The sequence below is a fragment of the Lontra canadensis genome, unplaced genomic scaffold (genome assembly GCF_010015895.1).
Source record: "Lontra canadensis isolate GAN:19392208 unplaced genomic scaffold, GSC_riverotter_1.0 scaffold4, whole genome shotgun sequence".
NCBI classification, from domain to species: Eukaryota; Metazoa; Chordata; class Mammalia; order Carnivora; family Mustelidae; genus Lontra; species Lontra canadensis.
Genome location: NW_022630998.1, coordinates 25,420,187 through 25,445,576, shown reverse-complemented (window position 1 = coordinate 25,445,576; position 25,390 = coordinate 25,420,187). Strand labels below are relative to the sequence as shown.

Sequence of the window (25,390 nt, the reverse complement as noted above, 5' to 3'; positions counted from 1 at the left end):
TCCTCCTCTCCTTTTCTACAAATGAATGTGGTTGCTCACAAGGGAAACCAGGTGAATGCCTATGAATAAGCATATCTACATCATGAGTCCTGGGCAAAAACATGAAGACAGATGTCTTCCTGAGGATGGGTCAGGAGAATCAACTTCATTCATAATTAAGACAAGTATTACAGATATCTTGTCTTCAGGCTTAAGGCAGTCATTTTTTTTTTTTTAAAGATTTTATTTATTATTTATTTGACAGACAGAGATCACAAGTAGGCAGAGAGGCAGGCAGTGAGAGAGAGGGAAGCAGGCTCCCTGCTAAGCAGAGAGCTCGATGCGGGGCTCGATGTGGGGCTCGATCCCAGGACCCTGGGATCATGACCTGAGCCGAAGGCAGAGGCTTTAACCCACTGAGCCACCCAGGTGCCCCTAAGGCAGTCATCTTGCTCTCCTTTACAGTAGCTTGGGTAGGTCTCAAACCCAGATCCAATTCATTCTGACATTACCTTGGTCATTAAACCCTATTCCGTTTTCTGCTGCTCCTCTAGTTCTTCCATCTCTTTATGCTCCTCCTTCATTTCTTCAAATTATGGTCTACTACAATATTCTTCTCTATGCAGTGCAGTTTCCACTTCTGAATTTTATACATTTACCTACTTCTTTAGAATGCTTTGTGTTTGAGACCTCTGGCTGTAACTATGCAATTCACACTCTTTAAATATATTACTTTTAGAAGTAATTTTATGTATATCAGCTTTATAAGACACACACCTAATAAAATATACTATTAATTGTATAAAAACAGTTGACATAATTGGCAATATATTTATAATTGTTGAAGAAAAATCACACACTTTGGTATATTACAGAAGTTCACATCAGTTTTTCCACAATGTATCACATAGCCTTGCTCTGTCATCAGAGGCCTACATGGTGTGAGGAAGTAATAGTTTGTGTATTTTCAGCATGTATCAGGCCGTCCTCCTACTTTTGTAGGGAGAGCCCTGTGGTACAAATATAGGTACACATATATTCATTTAAGTATTTATATATGTTATTGTACCAGCTGATGAGCACACTGGGTCGGAGCCATTCAAAAACTCCATGACTGACAATGACCCATTATATTCAAGCCTGAATTCAATTTAAGATGCTGGGCCGTTGACTGTGCAAAATGAAAGCTCAACATGGCTGTTTCTATAGCCCATGCACTTGAAGAGAGCTTTTGGTAAACAGGAAATCTCTGAAAGTTCTAATTCAGTAAGCAAGGACCTGTTGGCAAATATTGCCTTTCACAATGAAGAGATGTCTGGAATATTTTTTATATCAGAGTCTCTCATGCCTGTGGGTGACTCTGGTAATAAAAGAGTTCTGAGAAGTACAGAGGTGACATTACTTTTACATGCTAGAAAAGTATAACACTGTCATCAAGTAGTTAACATACCAAATCACTATTTAGTCACTTTGCTGATGATTCCAACAATCAGAATTACATAAAAATGGTTAGTTCATATACTTTATGAATTAGGAAACAATGAATATAGCACAATTTCTATTCAGATCCTTAGAAAAAAGGATAAATATTTAATAAATGTTTCTTTAAACTTATTAAGGAGAATTTCAGGTTGAGCTTGGAAATGTCACTTTCCTTAAACTGGATCTTTAGGAGATCCACTTTAAAATTTATCTAAATTTTGCCATGTTAAAAAAGAGCAAAATGATCCATTTGGGGTGGGGGAGTTGAAATAGTATCTATCTTTCCATTCAACTAAGGTAAGAGTAGAAATGTCAGACATTAATACTGGCAGAGGCCATGCAAGGTCATACCATTTTCTCTTCCTTCAGATAATACCATCCCCAAATTATTTCACAAGGATTCCACCTCTACTATTTTTAAGGCCTTCCGGAAAAGGAACAACATAACCTTCCTCAGTAACCTATTTTGATATTTCACAACTCTCACTCAGGAAGTTCTGACTTATAGCTAATCCTTCACAGAATACTTTATGCCCACTCCTCTTGTTCTACCCGCTGTACAAGGAACAACATTTGATCATCATGTTCTCATTTCAGACACTTCAAGACTGTATATTGAATTATACCTGTTTTTGTTATCCTGCCCTTGTTTTACTTTCTATTTTTCCCCCATATTTGCAGCTCTTCAAGTCATATCTGCCTTTAACTCTACAGTCCAAAAATACACATAGTACTCAAAATAAGGTCTTGTTGTATATTCTCATCAAATACATATTTTTAATTATCTACACACTACTTAAATTTCGAAGCCAAAGCTTACCTTTTCATGTATGGCCATTTTGCATTGTTTTCCCTTGTCAGACTTTTTTCTAGCCAGCTCTTCTATATTTTGTACGTAGAGGTTTTTTTGTATTTCCTTAAGCTTCATAATTGCTTGCCACTTCATTTTTTTAAAAAAAACGAGAACACAAGCAGGGGGAGTGGGAGAGGGAGAAGCAGGCCTCCCACTGAGCACGGAGCCCGACGCGGGGCTCGAACCCAGGACCCTGGGATCACGACCTGGGCCAAAGGCAGCCGCCTAACAACTGAGCCACCCAGGAGCCCCATACTTGCCACTTCTTTAGTTAACTAATTTTTACCAAGATCAGGCTGGCTTCAGATCCTGTCTTTCAAGGGCCAGACTTCACACACTTTACATAGGACTCTAAATTAAAGTTTTTAAATTTAGTGGATAAATTATTTCACTATTCCTTCACTTACTGTGAAGGTTTAGAGGATCTTCAAATCTGTGTGGTTTAGAGGATATTTTTCCAATTTATGAATGAGTATGTTGTATAGGACAAAACCCAAAAGGCTTGGAAGCTGAGATTATGCCTATTTCTTCTCCTTCACACTGTATACTATAGTTTAAAATATCCTCCTAGGACCAGTTTTTAATGATGCTGTGTTGGCTCATACTCATACCCAGGGTGTTACAGAATATATACAAAATGTTTAACAACTCATTGTGATTTTTTTCTTCTATATTTTAACTCTGTAAGTTAGTTACTAACAGTGGTTCCCTGGGCCATCCTTTGCTTCCTTTTAAAAATATTATCATTGATAGTTACCTTCCAGTTTTTATCTAAAAGTTCTTAGGAATAGTACCCTCATAGCCCTGCAATGGCATTATGTTAAAAGAATTCCTGCTACTAAAATTATCTTAGCTTTAGCAAGACCTGCCAACGAATTCCATATTTCTTCGTTTCTTAGTATCATTTGATTCCACAGGTCATAGATATGTATGTGACACTTCTATGTACGTGGACATGAGAGCATGTGTTCATTTTGTTGCTTAATAAAGAAAAAAGATAAAGCAAAGAAACATTTCATTCATTCCTTCTTTCTAAAGGTTTTCAGGTTTTATTTTGTTTTGTCTTGGTTTTTTTTAGTGCTTTAGTATGTACTGTGTTTTAGGCAGTATTTTAAGGAATAAAACAAAGAATAAATATAAAACACATAGGGGTGCCTGGGTGGCTCAGTGGGTTAAAGCATCTGCCTTCAGCTCAGGTCACGATTTCAGGGTCCTGGGATTGAGCCCCACATCGGGCTCTCTGATCAGCAGGGAGCCTGCTTTCCCCTCTCTCTCTGCCTGCCTCTCTGCCTACTTGTGATCTCCCTCTCTGTATCAAATAAATGAATAAAATCTAAAAAAAAAAAAAAAAAGATAAAAAAAATCACACCCTTGTGGAATTTACAATATTCCTGGCATTATCTATATTTACTTTCACCTCAACATGAATAAATGGGCTACACTTTATTTTATCCTTTGCTGTTGTTCTTATTCATGGGTAAACTGAATGAATTTGTAAATACCATACCTTAATTTCTATTCTCTTTATCAAATTTTAAGCCATCACTATTTCTTAGAACTTCCACTTCCATACTGTTTTTATTTATTTTTATTTTTTAAATATTTTATTTATTTGAGAGAGAGAGAGAGCATGAGCGAGGAGAATGTCAGAGGGAGAAGCAGACTCCCCGTGGAGCTGGGAGCCTGATGCGGGACTCGATTCCGGGACTCCAGGATCATGACCTGAGCTGAAGGCAGTCGCTTAACCAACTGAACCACCCAGGCACCCTCCATACTGTTTTTAATTTCTTCTTTTCTCATAATGCTTTTAAATTTCTATTCCTATGGGTCTTTCTTTTGCCAACCGGATACTCTTTTTTTAAATGTTGTGATACCAGGTAAAGTGGTATTTGACCATTTGTACAATCTTCCATCCTACATTTTACATTTTCTAAGAATACTTTAAAAATATTTCCAACTCCTTTGAAAAATGCTCCATTAACAGTCATCTTTTTCTACTGAAGAATTCTTTGGATCTTTAATTCCTGCCAGTGATTTAATCCTAAGAAATTATGAATCTTTGGTTAATCACCAGGTTTGATAAAAAATCTAAACTAATTAATGAGTAATATTGTCTTAGTTTTACTGAAAGAGAAAAAATTCTAGTAAATCAAGAATGCCAACTCACTTTTCTGTTTCCTGACTCTATGTCTGGGTAGTCTGTGCCTGCAATGTTTAGATGTATCTGTTATACGAGGATGAGAGCAAGTGATCAATGATACCCTATTGTGTAATAAAAGATAACAGATTAAAAACAGAGCGCAATTACAAAAATCAACCATATGGAAAAATATAAAGACACACAGTGAGAAAAATCCTTCACTGAGAATTTATGAATATAGCATCACCCATCAAAATTATAGTAAATAAAGAAGTGGGAGATATGGTGATGATTTATTTGTCACAAATTTAGTTTTCATTAATACACTGAAAAAAATTTCTCAGGAGGAGAAAATAGTGAGATAAAAAAGAAAACAGCTTTGGTATGCCAATATGCCAGCTTCTAGATAAATTTTCCATGTATTTATGAGAACCTATATAATTTTATACACACACACACACACACACACATATATATATATGTGTGTATATATATATACTTAAAGATTTTAGTTATTTATTTGATAGAAAGAGACACACAGAGAGAGGTAACACAAGTAGGGGGAGTGGGAGAGGGAGAAACAGGCTTCCCGCATAGCAGGGAGCCCAATGTGGGCCTTGATCCCAGGACCTTGGGCTCATGTCCTGAGCTGAAGGCAGATGCTTAACAACTGAACCACCCAGACATCTAAATAATATTTTTAAAGGTGATATTCTTGGTTAGGATCTCAGTGGCTTTTGAAGAGAAGCAACTTTCATCTTCTAGAAACCTTGAAATTAGGGATGGGTGTCAATCCACAGGGTAATGCCTTGTTAATGTTTTCCTATCTCATTTCCTTTTAGATGCAGGGCTTTGTGTTATCTTGGTGTGTGTGTGTGTGTGTGTGTGTGTGTGTGTGTGTGTGTTTTAAACTTTTGTTTTGTTTTGTTTTTTTAATCATGGCATGAAAAGCATTTCCTATTTGGGTGTTTGTTCCATTAGTTATTTGCTTTCCCCCAAAAGTTATTTGAAGCTTAAACACTGAAACATAGACATATTCCATCACTTAAAATACTGTGCATGTCATTTAAATTCTATTTGAAATCATCAGTGGTGTACCAATGGATTGTTAGAATTGAAGTTTAAAATTCTACTGAGACATTATACAAAAAAATGATACCAATTTTTAGGTAGACAATGTGTGCTACACAATCACATTTAAATAATTTAATAGTTTTGAATTCAAGTTTTGTGTCTCATTCAATTTTTTCTAAGACTCACTTTCTCCACTGCCAAGTAAGACACATCAACTAGGTAATATACATGTTTCTTCTATGTCTAAAGACAGATTTTATGAATTACTGAAACCAGTATCTATGATTTTCTTTAATCTATAAAATTATCATGGTGGGAGATTCTATTTGACTGGCAACTTGGGAAAAAGATTTCTAGAATAAAATTTGGAATTCTGGCAAGAGTCTTAATTTATGTTTGATATTTAGTATCTCTGAAACAATTTTTAGTCATCTTAGCAAGAATGTTAACATTGAATGAACATGTCCCAGGAACATTATTTCTATTATTTCAGTAGGAATTCTCACTTGGATAAGTTTGTAATCATGTGTCCTATTATATTTCTGTTCAGGAAAAAATCAAGGGAGAGAAAACATGAAACTTCCCCAGCTTTTTACAGCATGTAAGTAGCAAAACTAGGTTTTGAGACAAGGGAGCATAATGCCAGATTCCAGGTTTTTTTTCCTCTGTTATGCTGTCCCACTCTTAGGAGGCTTTATAAAATTTTAAGGAACTATTTTCACCATTAAATTTTCAAGTTTTATGTGAAAGTCCTAAATCACTTGACAGGGAATATGTCTAATTCAATGCATTGAGGATCTGAGCTTTTTTCTAAAAATACATTTCAAGCTTTGGTTCTTACTGGATTAGAAAAGAGTGTTTCATTTTGTTTCGTTTGGCTTTTCTACTTTATTCTTAAAAATTGGACTTAAAATATATTGCTATTTGTAGTTGAAACATAATGCATCAAAAATACTAAATTTTTCTCTGATTTAAATTGTATTTCTTTTCTTTTTTTTTAAGATTTTTATTTATTTGATAGAGATCACAAGTAGGCAGAGAGGCAGGCAGAGAGAGAGAGAGGGGAAGCAGACTCCCCACTGAGCAGAGAGCCCGATGTGGGGCTTGATCCAGGTCCCCGGGATCATGACCTGAGCCAAAGGCAGAAGCTTTAACCCACTGAGCCACCCAGGTGCCCCTAAATTGTATTTCTTAATGTGCTTATATTTAAAGTTATTTCAAGGACAACTTAAATAGTGTTATAGGCCACTAGCAGCCTTTTATAATTTATAGTCAAAGAAAAGATACCTCTTATTTTTCATTTGGCGTATGCCTTAGTAATGTAAACATAATAAGGAATTCTCATTATATAGATCAACCTGACAATGAATAGGATATAGGTGCTGGTAAAGATTAAATTTATAGGTGAATTAATGAAAAGTGCAGTATGTTCTAATTTACTGAACTTGCCTTACCTCTTAAATTTCTGTGTCCTTCTTATCAAATGGTTCTTAAGGTTCTATGTATGAAAATAAATCACTTTGGGGCGCCTGGGTGGCTCAGTGGCTTAAATCCCAGGGTCCTGGGATCGAGCCCCGCATCGGGCTCTCTGCTCTGCAGGAAGCCTGCTTCCTCCTCTCTCTCTTCCTGCCTCTCTGCCTACTTGCAATCTCTGTCAAACAAATAAATAAAAGTCTTTAAAAAAAATAATAATTCACTTTGTGCACTTAAAATGACCCATTAATTGGAAGCAACTTTAATATTCTATATACTTGCGATACTCAAAAACGTTAATGACCGGTGAATTTGTTTAATTCCAGAAATTAACTAATTCAGATTACTTGTAAAAGTTTAAACTAGAATGAACATTATAAATAAAGAACACTGAATTGAAATGTCAATGGCTTCTATAAATGCTCTTATCAACAGCTGGTTTAAATTGCCAAAAAAAACCCCAGAAACAATTCAGGAAGGAACAGTTTTTAAAAACGGATCCGCATTATGGAAAAAATGCTCTTCCTTTAAAGTCATTGTTAATTTCCTGTATTGAAATATGACATAGAAGCAAGTGTAAGAAATTATGACCTTCTTAGAGGCTTTTAAATAAGCCCAATCTCAGGGATGCCCCAGTCGGTTAAGTGTCTGCCTTCGGCTCAGGTCATGATTCTGGGATCCTGGGATCAAGTTCCGCCTTGAGTCCCACATCAGAGTCCTTATTCAAAAGGGAGTCTGCTTCTCCCTCTGCCTGCCACTCTCCCTGCTTGTGCTCTCTCTCTCACAAATTAAAAATAAATAAATAAAGTAAGTCCAATCTCCATTACATGAAACTTCCTTATCAGGGGCATTCAGTACACATTATGACTAAATATGAGATTAAGCTGGGCAGTAGAATGTTTTAATAAGATAACTATTTGTCTTGGTCTATTTCCAGTCATTTACCTGAATTTTCTATGCACATCAATTCTTGTGTTGTGTGACAAACTCATCTCATGTAGGAAATAAGAAATGATGCACTTGAATTTTCTACTGCAAAATCTCAGAAGATGTGATAAAAATATGTGTTTTATCTTAAATAATCTAAATAAATCCTAAATAGTAATAATAGTAATTGTGCTGAGAGTTTTTATGAAATATATAATACAGAATTTTCTTTAATATTGAGTTTTCAACCTATTATCTTCTTTACCTATGCTTTCTACTTTTCAGAACTTCGATTATGAGTGATCTAATAAAATTTGACTACAGATTTATACCTATAATAAAAAATAGAATCAACTTCAACCCTTTATGAAAGTGCTACCAAATATACAGCAGTCCTCATAATGACAGAAAAGTGACAGCAACAATGTCTGTGAGTAAATTGTCATTTGAGAGAGCAAAGGTAAAAAGAAGATCACTAAGGGATGAGTTATAAAATATTTTTGTTAGGATATAAGAAAATTAAGTGGTAGAATTCCAAAGATAACTCTCTTTGTGCTTATACTATCATTCAAATAGTTTATCCCTGCAAGGAGATTACCTGTAATGCTGCCAAGGTCACTGCCAAGTTGTATTAATGGCCATGTTCGGTATATGTCAGCCACATGAGTTAGAGCTGCCTTCTTCTTCTTTTTCTGCTGCATAATGACCTACCTCTTAATGCACACTGACAAACTGAGGTGAGTGAATATGTTTTTCCAAAATATAGACGGAAGAGTTCCATTCCACCACTCTTCATTTTAATTGTACCAAACATGTGGAATGTAAGGTCTGGCAGGAAAGAGGTTATTTTTTAAATATTCTATTCTGAAAATTGAACCATTTTTGAAAATGGCACTTTGAGTGTTATAGGGAATTATTTGTGGCTACATTGTGGATTTTCTTTCAAATGCACATTTGCTTACATTGCTGTAAAGGCATAAAATATTTTTTAAATGTAGGAATGACATTTTTTTAATCTAGAAAATGTCATTGGAACACTGAGTTAGTAACAGAATGATTTAGTATTCAATAGTTAAGCTCTATTGCAGATTTGTAATTTTCATTTATCAATATTATTCATCATTTACAGAAGAAATGTGAGAGTGTAGGCATATTGGCTTCTGAATACATCTACTGACTAGAGTGTAGCAGACATATTTATGTACTTAGAGTAAAAATAGATTAACACATCTCCTTTACAGGGCTTATATTTAAATAGAATAAATCACATCCTCAAAGAATAAATGATATTCTAGTATGTTATAATAAGACTTGCTTGTGAGAGACATCTCTATTAAAAATTTACCACTTTAGTCCTGGAATACCAATTTAGTCCTGGTCTTGAGATTAGCAATATATTAAAAATATCTGAGGAATTAGCAATTTCAATTCTTGATTTGATATTAGAACTTGGCGCTGATTTCTTTGTTTCACTTATATTCTTTAATTCATCAAAATATTATTGAAATAATTGGGAAAGAAAGAAGACATGAAGAAGCACTTCACTGCTTACATCAGCTGACCTGAACAGTATTTCATAACTATATTTAGAAAAAGATAAAAAGAGCTGAATACAGCTACACTTCTCCATGCCAACTTCCTCTATTACCACTTTTCTTTCTTTCTTTTTTTTCATTTAGTAGCTCATCTTTAAACAATGACATTAAAAAAAGGAGAGAGGGAATAATTCCAGGACCTCTAGATAGAATTTTAACATACTGCTTAGATGCATAATTAGTTAGGAGACTAGAACAGACACCAATCTAGATTTCACTTAAGATCACTATTTCTAGGGGTGCCTGGGTGGCTCAGTCAGTTAAATGGCTGCCTTTGGCTCTGGTCATGATCTCAAGGTTCTGGGACTGAGCCCCACATCCAGCTCCACGCTTAGTGGAAAGCCTACTTCTCCCTCTCTGCCTGCAACTTGCCCTGCTGTACTGTCTGTCAAAAAAATAAAATCTAAACAACACAACAACAAAATCACTGTTTCTAGTTTATCTTATTTATACTCACACAATTTTTGGTAGTGACTTAGATCACAAATGCATCACAAGGGAGCTTCTCAAATTTGAAGTTGAATAATATAAACAACTATTACCTAAATTTGAAAAATTAGATTCAAATATATTGCTTTTATAAGGTACATGAGTAAAAATTGGCAATACACAGAATGCAAATAAATTCATTCTGCAAACTTACAATTATAACCAGTAATTGGGCCCAGGGTGAAGCAACTAAAATTCACATATAATGCTTTAGTTGTGACTTATAATCTTATTATTAAAACTTTTACAAAGATTATATAGAATAATTTCCTATTTAAATAATTTCCTATTAATAGAATAATTTCCTATTTAAAAAATGTTCCCCAACAGCAAATAGCAGAAGGTGACAGAATCTGCATGATTTAAAAACTTACTAATGATGTGTATTTGCAAATCCAAAGCTATAGTGGCCAAAAGTTTAGTAGGAAACAATAAACCTACTTCTAGAAGTGTGATTGAATAGATACAATTTCCCAGTTATGCAGTATCTCTTACTTTGTAGAAAACTTATGTGGATGAAAACCATCTCATTCAAAAAAGTTACACACATTTACATCTTTCTACCTAGTAATAATAATAGGCAATATGATAAATACCTTTATTATTTAATTCTTATTGTAATTATTTTAGTCCTGATAAGGTAGATAAACTGAGTCACATTTTAAAAACATAAGCAGTGTAACTTCTTACTCCCTGCTGTTAAGTAGTGGTCACTTGAGTAATGCCATTTAAAAAAGAAAAAGAAGAAAAGGCCATGAATTCATCCCCTACACTGATAGCTGAGGTAAAATGATGAGAAAAAATAAAGTTCAGACTTTGGTCAAAAACTGACATACCTAAGGATACAAATTCTGTTGACTAATGTTACTGTTCTTTCTCTGTGAAACCGTTTAAAGGATTCCCTATGTCAGTGGGCTGGTCATTTAGAATTCTAGGTGGGCCATGTGAGTGCATTCTGATTCCTCAAGTGGAAAAAAATTCTTCAGTTTGGTAAAATATTTCTTAAAAGAATCATTGTTCTAAGCACTTTAAATACCTTTAGTTTACTTGCTTCTAATTTGAAAATAAAAGGCATTCATACATTCACATGCTCCAACTGTCTAAATCTTAAGATTCACGTCTCTTAGAGCCAGCCCCACGTGATTTTTAGCTATTCTACTGAATTCTATGGGAAACCTCTCATTTATTGTACAAGAATTGTGAGACTTGTTTGTTTAGGAAAAAAAAAAGGTTATACACACATGATAAAATACACTGAAAATAAGCGTCAGTAGTGCAAAAGGGTAGTGCAAAAGCTGTCTAAAGCTTAATTTAAAAATCTACTATAAAGTTTTATCACATTTATTTACTTGACTTTTGTCTAAATGCTTAACTTTATAACAATGGGATTAATGCTTGACTACTATTAAGGTTCAGTTTTCTCTGATGTTTCAGGGAGATGAATCTGCAAATTCCTGCAGGAAATTATCTAATGTTAATCAACGTTTCAAAAGTCAGAAAATTCCAGAATTTGGTAAATCTGGTATTCCCTAGTTCTATTTTTAATTTAATAATATGAATCGAAACAACTAAAATTCCACCAGAAGAATTTTTTTAAACTTTGAAAAGATAAAATCCAATAGTGAAGTCACCTTTAATGACTTTAACTTGAGGGTAACATAGGCGATTATAAAATCTATTTCCTAGACATTCTCCCCCAAAAGCAAAAACCAGAAACCTTTCAATGCAAAATTTCTTGGTTGTAAAAGTTTAAAAAGGCTAATGATCGTTAATCTTTGTTAATCTTGTTCTGTGTCAGGTACCGTTGTAGTCTTATTGTAGCATTATAACATACATTTTACATATGGGAAAATTTAGGCAAAGAAGTCTTTTCTTGCTGATGGCTTTGGGATTGAAACCTATGCAATCTGACTCCAACGTCTGCCTTTCACGTCATACAAGAAAAAAAAATACCAGCGTTTTAATAAAAAATGATGGCTACTTTGACTGCTTTAAGAACACAACAAATGAACAGTAACTGCCAAAGTAGATGAGAGAATGGAGGAATACAGATGCACCACAGGCCTTACAAGGCCACTGTTCTTCAGTAGCACCAGGATGTCTAGGACACTCTACATTCTAACACGGAGCAACAAATAAAACTTCCAGACCTCATATGCTCACTCTGACTTTGGTGATCTATTTCACATACACTGAACACACACACACAAATATATGTATCTATAAGTATTTTGTGTATATATATATTTGTATGGGTGGATATTTGTATGTTTATATGTGTATATTTGTGTGTGTATGTATGTGACCCACATATCATTAAGAACTTTTAAATGAAGAATACATATATTTTTAAATGAAGAACTTTGATTTGTCTCATTATTAGAATAATGCCAGGACTTTGCATTTTGTCTTCCAGTAACATTCATGTATTTTGATATCTGTCAACCTGTCTTAAGCAGTATTGGATATAGATTTAGATGAACACCTTTTGGCTAAAATTTGGCTAATTCTTCTACTAACTTTTAGCTTCTACATGCTAACATTCTATAAACCAGCAATGTTAATTATTTCATATTTTGATTGTAAAAATTCAGTATTTAGTAATGTATACTTTTCTATCTTATTAAATTAAAATAATTTATACATTTATAGTTAAGTGAATAGACCATAATACTTACCCTAGGTTCTTGAAATTGTAAAACGTGTTTTTGCCATCTCAAAAAGATTTTAGCATTCTAATTGTACTAAAAATGTACTGGAATGATTATTATTTGAAGCTTTATAATATAACCAATGTATACAGACTCACTCCATAAGTGTTTTAGATGCAAAATATACAAGCAAACTATCATTGTAGTTACATTTCCATAATGACAAATGGAAATTTTAAATGACTAAAAGTGACTGTATATGGAAGTACTTCATTCAGAATTCTCTACATTCATTACTACTCTGATGTCAAATGAAAGGTTACTTGTATCTTCTTAGGCATGATAACACAATTGAAACCATTTTGTGGGGTGTCTGGGTGGCTCAGTCATTGGGCATCTGCCTTCAGCTCAGGTCATGATCCCAGGGTCCTGGGACTGAGCCCCGTATTGGGCTCCCTGCTCGATGGGAAGCCTGCTTCTCCCTGTCCCACTCTCCCTGCTTGTATTCCCTCTCTCGCTATGTCTCTCTCTGTCAAATAAATAAATAAAAATCTTAAAAAAAAAAAATCTGGAATTGTATATTGAAGTGTGTGTTCAACATTCACCAGCAAAGGGGAAAATTTATATTAACCAAAACCATACCCTTGGGGCGCCTGGGTGGCTCAGTGGGTTAAAACCTCTGCCTTCAGCTCGGGTTATGATCCCAGGGTCCTGGGATCGAGCCCTACATCGGGCTCTCTCCTCTGCAGGGAGCCTGCTTCCTCCCCTCTCTCTCTCTGCCTGCCTCTCTGCCTACTTGTGATCTCTGTCTGTCAAATAAATAAATTAATAAATAAAATCTTAAAAAAAACACACAAAAACCCATACCCTTTTATTACGTATTCTAAGAATATAAAACTGAAAAAGCTAATTTTTAAAAAAAGATTTTATTTATTTATTTGACAGAGAAAGACATAGTGAGAGAGGGAACACAAGCAGGGAGATTGGGAGGGGGAGAAGCAGACTTCTTGCAGAGCAGGGAGCCTGATGCAGGGCTCAATCCCAGGACCCTGGGATCATGATCTGAATGGAAGGCAGAAGCTTAATAACTAAGCCACCAAGGCACCCCTGAAAAAGCTAATTTTAAGGCTATTTCTATTTCTATTAATAAACATAAGGAAGAATATATATCTAAAAGTACCAGTGGTAAAAATAAATATATAGAAGTAGCAGCAGAAGAGATGAAAGTTGAGTTGAGGAAGCACATGAAATAAAATGATAGAAGGTCATCAGAATTATAGTCGATTCCTATAGAAGAATATTCAAGGTAACATTCAATTTACTGAAGCACTGCCTTCTGGTTGTATTAATCCTCATTTGAAATAATATATCATACAATAAGCAATATTTTTAACAAGGATTTTTATCACAACTAATATATTTTCCAGGTGGCAATTTTAAAAAAATTTTTTATTTATTGACAGAGAGAGAGACAGTGAGAGGGGGAACACAAGCAGGGGGAGTGGGAGAGGGAGAAGCAGGCTTACCGCTGAGCAGAGAGCCCGATGTGGGGTTTGATACGGGGCTTGATTCCAGGACCCCGAGGTCGTGATCTGAGCTGAAGGCAGACGTTTAACGACTGAGCCACCCAGGTGTCCCATCCAAGTGACAATTAAAATGTTACATATGTGGCTCTTAAGAATGCAGTATGAAAATGTAGCTCTAGCTGAGGTGGGTGCCTAGTAGATAATGAGGTCTTCTAGGCTGGATTGGTACACCCTTGAGAGAGTCAATTATCAGACATCTAAGAACACTCGGTAGCCAATACCTAAAGGACCACTAAAAAGAAATGTTCTGTTTGATATATAATTCCTAGATATTCAATAAATTAAAAACAGTAATAAATCATTATACTTAAAAGGATACAGATAATCAGAAACTGCCATAAATGAAATTTATGCAAAATATAAAGGACTATCATTTTAGATCATATTATTGAAACAACTATATCATAGAGATTGGCTAGTGAATAGTAAACAGTCATGATTAGACTATCATATTACTTTTCTTATTCCTATCACATACTGATGCTAACTAGTGGAACAGATAAAAGACTTGAGTTAGCTTTTGTTAGATGTTCAGTTAGTTTTGTCAGATGTTAGATGTTAATGGTTTTTTAAAAGTTAGAAACTCTTCCAATGTACTTTTTTCTTCATATATTTAAAGGAATAAATAAGAGATCAACCTAGTAAGATGCCTATCATACAAAAAAATCCAACTTAAACATGAATGAATTAAATAAAACTTAAACTCCAAACAGGGCCAAAAAGATACCCTATGTCTTTTAATGAATCCTCAATGTGTCTTTCAACATTGTTTTATCAGTTTCAACAGTATTAGCTCATGACTTCCACTCATGACATACAAAAGAACCACAAAAATTCATAATTTTACATTAGGGGGAAATCTGAGATAGAATTATAGTACTATAATTTAAGAAAGATACAAAATCATTATTTACATATTACCTGCAAAGGAAATGAAATAAAGCCACTGATCACAGCTTTTTGTAGCTATAAATAAGAACCATGTTTTCTAATCAGAAACTAAAGGTTTAATCTGTGTGATTTCTAAACTTCAGTTTTCCCAACTGTAAATGTGTATTGGTATATAATAAATAGATATTATTACCACGGGGTCATAGAATAGTGGGCAATAGCACCTCACAACAGGAACTGAATGCCTACCCAGAAGGAAGATCTTTAGTAATGACCCACATTGTTTGGCTGGTCAGGTGGTATAGCAAATCTGGTGCAAAAAATAATTTGTTAATTGAGAGATTTTAAATCCATTAGGAACTATATCCTGAATACAAAGGCCAATAAAACCTAATCCCTGCCTTCCAAAGAACTTAAATATTACTAAACTGGGAAAGATACTTTATATATCAGCTCTAACATAAGACAGATACTAATAAATACTATAAATAGGTACACACCTCCAAAAGTGAGATGTGGGTAAGATAACCTCAATGGGAAAGGTCTTGTGGTGGAAGTACTTTATGAAATGTTTTTCCTAAGTATCTCTCATTTTAGTTAGGGACAATTATTACCCTTCTTTCCCCTGTTCCAATTTAATTTGATGAACATTTATAGGATATCTATTATGTGTTAATAGACTCATTGAGACAAAAGAGAAAACAAAGATATAGGAGTATGTTCTAATCCCCAGGCTCGAAGAGTTTAAAGTCTAATGCAGGTTAAGAATCAGTTACGTTTGTATAGTATTTCCTTTTTTTTTTTTTTTTAAAGATTTTATTTATTTATTTGGCAGGCAGAGATCACAAGTAGGCAGAGAGGCAAACAGAGAGAGAGAGAGGAGGAGGAAGGAGGCTCCCTGCTGAGCAGAGAGCCCGCTGCGGGGCTCGGGTCTCTGGGCTCCATCCCAGAACCCTGGGATCATGACCTGAGCGGAAAGCAGAGGCTTTAACCCACTGAGCCACCCAGGCGCCCCTAGTATTTCCATTTTATGATGCATTCTATGTACCTCATTTCATCAAACCTTTGAGACCATGATTACTAAAGACACAGAAGTTGACATTTTTTGTATTTTGATAAGAAAGAAGGACTACAATGAACCATAATTGTCTTCAGCTGAGTCTTTAGAGTTTCACTTTTCTGTTTCTGAGAACACATTCTAATTTTAGTATGTATGTAAATGAAATGACCCATTCTAGAACCGTTTACGTGCGGTTTACCCTCCAGAGTGGCTCTATGTGCAAGAAGGGAGGTGAGCAGCAGGGTGTGAACACCCTGGAAAGTGAATAAACCTGAAGGACAGACACAAATTTATAAAGGAGCTTGTATTTATAAAGGATTTATATTTTATTTTAAAATCACCATTATTAAAATTTTGGAAATTAAAAGAGTCTTAATGAATGCTTTACAGAATATGTAGAGAAACATTTAAAACTGTGCTCTATATTCAAGTTTATTTTGTTAAATAATCTGAGCATATTTTTAATTCTCAAAACAAATCACTTCATTTTTTAAAAAGCATCATTAACATTTGAAGGACAGTACTACCTATAGTAATAAGAGGACACATTTCCTTTTAATAATGTTGGATTTTTTCCATAACTCTTCACAGACTCTTTTTCTAAGATGGAAGAATAAAATAGTTGAGGTGACAGGTAGCTTAAAAGGTAGTGAATAAAATAATGCCACTTCATGTTGCATGAATTTTCATTCCCTTCCTTCACATTTCCTGTAAAGTAGTTGAATGTGTGCACAGATTATGGCCCAAGTCTAGATAGCGCAGAGAAAAATCTCAAAGGAGGATTTTAAAAACAACAAAGTTAAGTATCACCAATAAAAACTCTTTCCATTAAATTCATGAAGTATTGTTTTTAGATTCATAAAACTATTCAGCAAAGTATCCTCTTTCTATGAACTCAATCTCAACAAACATAGGCATTTCCTGATCATGAAATCCATTTTGTGAATGTCTAATTCAAATAAACTCAATGCACATATCTCCACTTCCCTCAGTATGCAAAGCACCTTATGACCAGAGCTTGAAAGAGATTCTAAATTTAAGTTCTACCATTCTTTTTTCTTAATTCAAGTCAATTCGTGTGTGGTATTTACCTCAAAAATTTGGAGGAACCTTCCCACTCATATCAAGGGATCCTACAATGAACAAGACTCCACAGAGATTATAATTCAGAGGGAAATGAGTGGAAGAATTCATTTGCTCATTCATTTAATTAGCCATGGCCCTGGCAGAGTCCAGATTTTGGACATGTGGGCAATAAAACTCAAAGTCAGCCTCAGGCATCCCTGGAAGAGGCAGCCCAGTAAGAGTTTATTAGGGGTGATGGCAGGCAGCATAGGGCAGCAGCAAAGATAAGGAGTCCGGAGCTCAAATGTCCGAGTCCTAAGCCTTGTTTATTCAAATCCCTCTCAAGCCCTCTCATCTATACGCACATCCTTGTTTTGTTTTGTTTTGAATAAAGATTTTATTTATTTATTTGAGAGAGAGAGAGTGAGCACACAAGCAGGGGGAGTGGCAGAGGGAGAAGCAGTTTCCCATGGAGCAGGGAGCTGGATGCAGGGCTCAATCCCAGGACCCTGGGATCACGACCTGAGCCAAAGGCAGCTGCTCAACTGCTCAAAGGACTGAACCACCCAGGCACCCCAGCACATCCTTGTTTATCCCGTTGTGTCCTCTTCTTTAGCTCTTGCTCAGTTATCCTTGGTGAATTCTAGTATGTTCCACATGGTAACTGGCCTTAACTAATAAACGTTTAGAGTGATACTTATTATATACCTGCATTAAGGAACAGGAAAAGCTATTTTAAAAAGAAATTATAAACTAAGAATACTGCAATTTTTATGCAGTAATCTTCAAACGCCAATAAACACGTTAATCATTTAAACACCATGTTGAAATGTTTCCTCAGGAAAGTGGTGGTGGGAACTCTGCACTTTGAAGGAACACTGCATATGATTCTGAGGTCTGTACATGGCAGATTTTATTATTTATTTATTTATTTATTTGAGGGATAGTGAGAGACTGCTCGAGCTGCGGGGAGGGGTACAGGGAGATGGAGAAGCAGGCTCCTGGTTGAGCAGGAAGTCAGATATGGGTTCGATCCCCAGGACCCTGGGATGATGATCTGAGCTTGTGCTGATGGCGGATGCTTAAGGACTGAGCCACCCAGGTGCCCCGGCAGACTACATTTTAAAACTTAGAAATTGTTTTCATTATTTCCACAGAAATTCCTGCTCGTCATCAAGAGTGCTTTGGCTCGGGGCACCTGGGTGGCTCAGTGGGCATGATCCCTGGGTCCTGGCCCCCGGATCTGGCTCTGTGCTCGGCAGGGAGCCTGCTCCCCTTCCTCTCTCTCTGCCTGCCTCTCTGCCTACTTGTGATATCTGTCTGTCAAATAAATAAATAAAATCTTTTCTTTTTTTTTTTTAAAGAGTGCTTTGGCTAAGCATTACTGGTTAAGGACAGCTTGAACAATATAATTTAGTTATCTGTATTACAACACCTATATGTCTTCTTACTATTTTTAAAAATTTTATTGCAACTGCACAAGGCATTTTTGTGGGCTCACGTGAGAAGCTAATAACCATTTAAAAATGTTTCCACGAAAAATAAAATCTAGGTTTTCCAGTATTAAAGCAGATTTTGGGTACACAAATTATTCTTAGGCTGTGGATGTGACTGTATTATTGGGTGCATAGTGGTATGCTACAGTCTACTCAAAAGACAAGACATGTAGCGACAAGCAATGACATACTGAAGCTCTTCCTTTAAGATTCAGCTCAAGAGTTTTCTCCTCTGTGAATTATTTCCAGAATCCCCATGCTATAAAAATTGAGCCTTTTATTTTGTTTTATCAGAAAATGTAGAACTAGCATACAAGAAATATCAAGGAGAATGTCATTTAACATACGAGAGTTCCTATATTCTATAGGAACTATATTCTATAGGAACCTATATTCTATAGGAACTATATGCAATATTATGTAGAAGAAAACATTTATTTTTTCGCTCTCTTTCATAATATCCCAGTTCAGTTCAGAGAAGATAGAATATTATGTATCTACTGTTTCTTCACTAGGCTGATATAATTACTTGTAGATATTGCAAAGTGCTGGAAAAGAAAAACTTATTTGACGATATGGCATAGGTATAAAGCTCATGGCTATGAAGGCCTCAGCTAGAAATGGTATTTAGGAAGAAGTCTAAAAATTTGAGGATTTTTTTTGGGTGGGAATAAATTTAGTAGTGTTCAACAAGAGATATAGTTCATTTTTTTTTCTTTGAGAACAGAACAAATATATGGGATACTACAAGGGACAATACTTTCCTTACACAACTGAATGAAGTTCTCAAGTGTAATCTACAATAAAATTTTTAAAAATCTTATAGGTTTTATCCTTTCATTAAATACTTTCTTCAAGGAGGGAAGAGTATAAATTTCCTTTATGCGATGGAAATAAGCTATATTTTTATGGCCAGTTCAACATTCAAATAATGAACAGAAACACCAATGAAATGCTATGCTCTGCAAGTAAGAAAAAGAGCAGCAGTTTCTTCTATGTAATGGAAATATACTGCATTTTACAGTAGATTCAACATTCTAATAATGATAAGTGCAAATGAAGTGAATGAGGTACCTTCTAATTTTCTTCCACATCCCTCAAGGCTGGAAAAAGAACAACCCTGCCACTTCTAATGTGAACAGGTGACTAAATGAATGAAACTATTACTTCGTAGGGTTTTTTCTTTCTTCTTTTAATGGTAAGGTAGTTCTCAAGCAACCTTCTCCTCATTACCAGGAAGCCATGCCTGCTGGCCACTACGCTAGATGGGTCCATTCCCTGTTTCCTCGAACCTTTTCCCTCTCTAGAATCATAAAATAAAATAAACTGTGTTTTGTTGTTGTCGTTTAGAAAGTATAAACTTTTCCATCTTAAAAAAAAATGCCATATTCCAGAGCATAACTTTCAGACACAATCTTAGATTATGTCTGTTTACCAATGGCGGCCTGAATGGGGAGGACAGACTCAGTCAACAGAGCTCTGCAGTCCTGATCTGGAAGTGTCAGCCTTACCAAGTGTGTGACATTAAGATGATCCATAGTGATCCTGCAAGACTACATTTTAAGTAGAGCTTCCAATATGCTGTGGTTGGCATGACCTAATTTTGGCTCAAAAGGTACATTTTTTTCTCCTCTGGGTTTTACTGACTACACATTGGAGAAAAAAAAAATGTTCTTAAAGGTATTCTTATTCTTCCCTTTCTTAAGGAAATTTAGGGAATTCAACAACTGTTGGCCTCTGGCTAATTTACACATGTCTTTTTCCAGCTTCGCCTACATCTTGACCCCTCATGCCAAATATTTTAGACAGTCTATTTATAAAGTTCATCACTTCCCCTGTTATTTCATCTTTAGAAATGCCAATAATTTAGAAACTGGAATGATACAGCTGGTCTCATAAACTGGGAAAGGGAAGATTCTTATTTGAATGTAGCATTATCTTATTTGAATGTAGCATGTTCTTGAAATTTACTAGTTTTATCTGTTTATGAGCTGATTCCCATGAAAGAGCTTCTCAACTATTTCATGATGCGAGAGGAAAACTCATCTGGATAACCTCAGTGACTCTCAAGAGTTGCAATCATAGAAAACTCTGACTTTCTGAGATAAAATAGTTTTGAGAAACATGCCCCGTTCCTGCAAAACCAGTGTTGGGAGACTTTCACCGGCTTACAATCACTTGTTTTCACCTAGATCCTACTGAATCTTTGGAGGATTTCCAATTGCATTAAAAAAAATTTAATCTCACCTTATGATATTTCCTGACTTGTAAATTTCTAATAACACGCTAATTGAATTCAATGCTGTATACTTAATTTATTCAAGGTGATAATTTTCTAATTGTATGTGTGATGTTAATGTATTATCTATTTGAGATCAAACTCCGTACATTTTATGACTTTCAAAAAGTCAACCCCTTAGATCCAAGGTCTCAATTTTCATAACTAATTTAATTCTCTACCCTAGTCACTGGGAAATGATACAATCAAGCAGAGTCGCCCTGTTCCCCCTCCTTCCTCCCAGTATGAAATTGGGCTTATTTTCGTGAAGAATCTGGTTTGTGGAGGTAATGCGTTCTAGCAGCTGCAATGAGAAGTTTGTTTATAGATTTGGAATTTTATTCCATTATATAACCAAGACCACCATCTAAACTTCCTTACATAAAATTGCATGTGGCTCATTTTACAGTAAGGCTTCTTATGAAATGATGCAACATTCTTCTAATGTAACTTGTGGAACCAGTGTATTTATTTTCTTGTCAGTCTTCCCTTTTCTGCCTTCTGACATACACAGAGAAACTGGTGTGTGTGTGTGTGTGTGTGTGTGTGTTATATGTTTGTTTGGCAACACAGAAAAATCAAGTCCCATCTCCTGGATTCTGTGTTTCTTCTAAGACTGTGGTTTGCTACATCTTAAAGGTTTGTTCTCTTCTATTACAATCCCTTCTATAGAGCACTTTAAAAATACCTAAACCTTGGATGCCTGGGTGGCTTAGTGGGTTGAACTCTCTGGCTTAGGCTCAGGTCATGATCCTGTGATCCTGGGATCGAGTCCTGCATCGGGCTCTCTGCTCAGGGGGAGCCTGCTTTTCCCCCTGCCTCTGCCTCTCTCTCCCTGCCTTTCATGAATAAATAAAAAAAAAAATCTTAAGAAAAAATGAAGTACCTAAGGTTTTTTTTTCCTAGGGGTAAGGCATCCCTGAAGTACTTTTATTTATCTGTTTTTGCTTTTTTAGAATAAGGAAAAAAAGATAAATACCACTTGAAGTTTTCTTTAAATCAATTTTAGTAAAAGATAAATGTTGAATCTTCACTGTATAAAGTATCTGTGTGGTGGTACCTCACGGCTGATGCTCTTCTCCCTCATTCATGACTTAGTTCCATCCCTTGTCAAAACAGTGAATTGCAGGGGAGGGCCTGGATCAGACCATCCTTCCTTTCAGCTGTGTCTAGGAAACAGGGCATGAGTGGGAGTAGAGCAGGAGCAAGTCCTCCAAGTTACCTCGAGATCCATAACAGTGAGGTTTTCTGTCATGCCAGAGAATGGAATGGGGATTAGCTAGGTTCTTCCCACTACCATCCTCATAGCTTTCATCAGCTGTCCTCAATAGCAACAGAACCTAAATTCCTGGACAAGGCCTTGGCACCTTATCCAAATGGGGAGGCAAAAAGAATATGGTAGGTCATATAAAAAACATAAAATTCTGTTATGTTTTCAGAGGGGAGAGAATTTTAAAAATTCCCTTTTCCAGGATATTTTCAGGATTTGACTCATCATTTGAAACTCACCTTAGGTGTCCTTTTCTTCTACTGAAGACTGGCCTGACCAACAAGTCATCTCCCAAAAAAAAGCTGAACATTTTATCTCTGAAACATCCCTTCAACATACCGGCACTATAGCATTTATCACATTACACTCATAATTGCAACTTCGCAACTTCATCTCCCTCATCAGACTGAATTCCTCATGGGCTGAGACTCCATCTTTCCCTTTTGTATTCCTAACATCTAGCAAGCCACCTCCCATGACACACTTGCTGAATGTACTGGCAGATTAATTAATTAATTCGTAGTTGATGTCCAAGGGGAAATGTTGAAAAGAGCAGCAGACATTTTATGGACAGAGTTATATGCTTATTTGTTTCTTTAACTTCTGGGATGCATGGAGTTTTATGACTAAGTTCAAGATTCACGTTTATCTTCTTCTCAATAGTGTCTCTTACTCAGGCCTCACATTGATATCACCCAGGCAGCTTTGAAAAACAGCAATGACCACACAGCACACCAAGATAATCCAAATCTGGAGGGGGGACCCAGGTATCAGTATTTGCAAAAAAAAAAACCTCCCCAAACGCTCGTCAGCCAGGATTGAGCATCCCTGCACTAAATTAACTGTATAAAGGACACCCAATGTTTTATACCTAGGACTCTGTCACTTAACATATACGCAAGATCAATTTCAACTCAGTTTTTGAATGGATTCTGTTTGTAAGAAATCATTAGCTGGTTTTAATCCTTGTTTGATCAAAAATTTTTAAAAGGCCTTTGAAATGCAATATTAATTATATAACAATCTTCTTCCGGAAATATTGCTAATAACCTTATGTAATTATCTTTTATAGAATTATCCAACAGCTAAGACTTCCTCCTCAGTGTTTGGGTAATCCGGGCCTTTATAGTGAATACTTGTTTCCTGTATATTTCGAACTCAAATGGATACTAAATATAAATCCGTTGTTTCATGAAGTCTTAAGAGTGTGCTTTACAGTTCGAAGTTTCTAGGAGGGAATTCAAATAACTGTAGTCAAAATAACATTAGGAAGTAGGCATAACTAGCCTCAGTGGTTTCATTACTAAGAGAGGGATGAATACTGAGCATTACCAGTGGCACTTAACATTGCATAAAGCACACAAACCTTTCCCTATCAGTGGGCACAATAAAATGACAGGAAGGCTATTTATCACTGTAACCAATTAATTCCAAGTCACCCATCTAATTTCCAAATCTTCAAGTCATATTTCTAATAAAAGCATTTTAAAATACAGAAAACACAGGTTATTCTGGTGTTCATACTGTAATCCAAATAGCATTTGATTCTCTTCAACAGTGAAATAAAGCAGTACCAAATGCAGTTACTAAAATCCATCGGAAATTTGGCAAGGAAACCACGTCTGAAAAGATATGGTAGCTATTAATTTTGAAGTCTAAAGTGCATACATTTGGTGAATCTGAGTCCAGTTTGACCTCTGACCTCTCTATCCTCACATCTAGTCAAGAGCATGGTAATACTTCTTTGAAAAAATAAGAAAACTGCTTATTAGAGGAAAGGAAATTAGTATTAATACTCATAATAAAAATTCTAAAACTGATCCTTATAGATTTTTGAGAATGTATTTTACTGAACACAGAAATATTTAGCCAAAACTCAAAGCCATGCATTGGATAAATAAACTTGTAATAACATTTTTTAGTTTTCAAATATAATAGAAGTTGTTCTAATGTGTCAGTATTTATTTCATATCTCTATCTAGTTTTAAGGTATTGTTTGTTTTCTGTTTCAACTTCAAATAAGTTTAAAGGTGTGCTCTAATTCAAATTCTCCAAAATACCTATCTGCACTAATAGGCTAACTCCTAAAAAAATTTAATATCCATTTATAAACTCTTGTCATACAGCTCACATTTTTAAATTCAAACTATATAAATTACATGATTCCTGCAAGTAAAGCTTAAAAATCAAAACAGCTCAAAAACTGAGAAGCAAACTTAAGGTGGGTAACATAAAATTAGATGCTCACATTTCACTGGAAAAAATCAGATTTTCACCAATAAGAATAAGACATTGTTTGTGAAAAAAAGATCTATCAAATAATTGACAAGATACATTTTTTTTCCTTCCAGATTAACAATATATATATCACAAAGAATTAATTTGCTTCTTTAATACAGTACCAACAAATCTCATAAATGTAGTTTATGAACATTTCATTCTGGGATGAAATCCCAAGATCCCCAAGATGCCATGCAAAATTAAGTATCCATAGTTAGGTCATTTTTTTTTTCCTTATCTAATTGCTGAGATCATGTATGTGAGATTTTGGCTTACTGGATAAAAGAGTGGACTTTGGAGGCTGATTATCTGGGTGAAGTTCTAGCTCTGCCATTAACAAAGTGGATAATTTGAGGTAAATGGCTTAGATTTTTGTTTTTTGTTTGTTTTGTTTGCCTCATTTTCTCCATCTGCAAAATGAGGATAGCAACGGTGCCTATCTCATAAATGAGTTAATGTATATAGAGCCTCAAGGCCTTAGAACATGCCCAAATACACAATAAATCTCTAAGAACATGTTAGCTGTGATCATTACTACCTAAAAATAGTTGTAATTAGATTACTTTCAAATTAATAATACATGCCTTTTACACATAAAAAAGTTATTAGAATTATTAATGATACCTTTAGTGGTGATGCTGGGTAAAAGCGGAATTCCTAAGTCACAGTTGAAAGTATCAATATATTTATAGAAGATCAGTCTTACTTCCAACCACCAAGCCAGCATGAATTGAAAACCAACTGGTCAACATATGTTGATGCAGATGGAAAAAGGATACAACTGTCTTTAAATTCCCCAAA

General features: G+C 35.2%; 1 protein-coding gene across 11 annotated transcripts in view; it reads right to left on the bottom strand.

Annotated features, from left to right (window-relative positions):
- MEF2C (myocyte enhancer factor 2C) overlaps positions 1-25,390 on the bottom strand; it is a 159,722-nt gene that overhangs the window by 112,406 nt on the left and 21,926 nt on the right. The gene's annotated exons all lie outside the window — the stretch shown is intronic.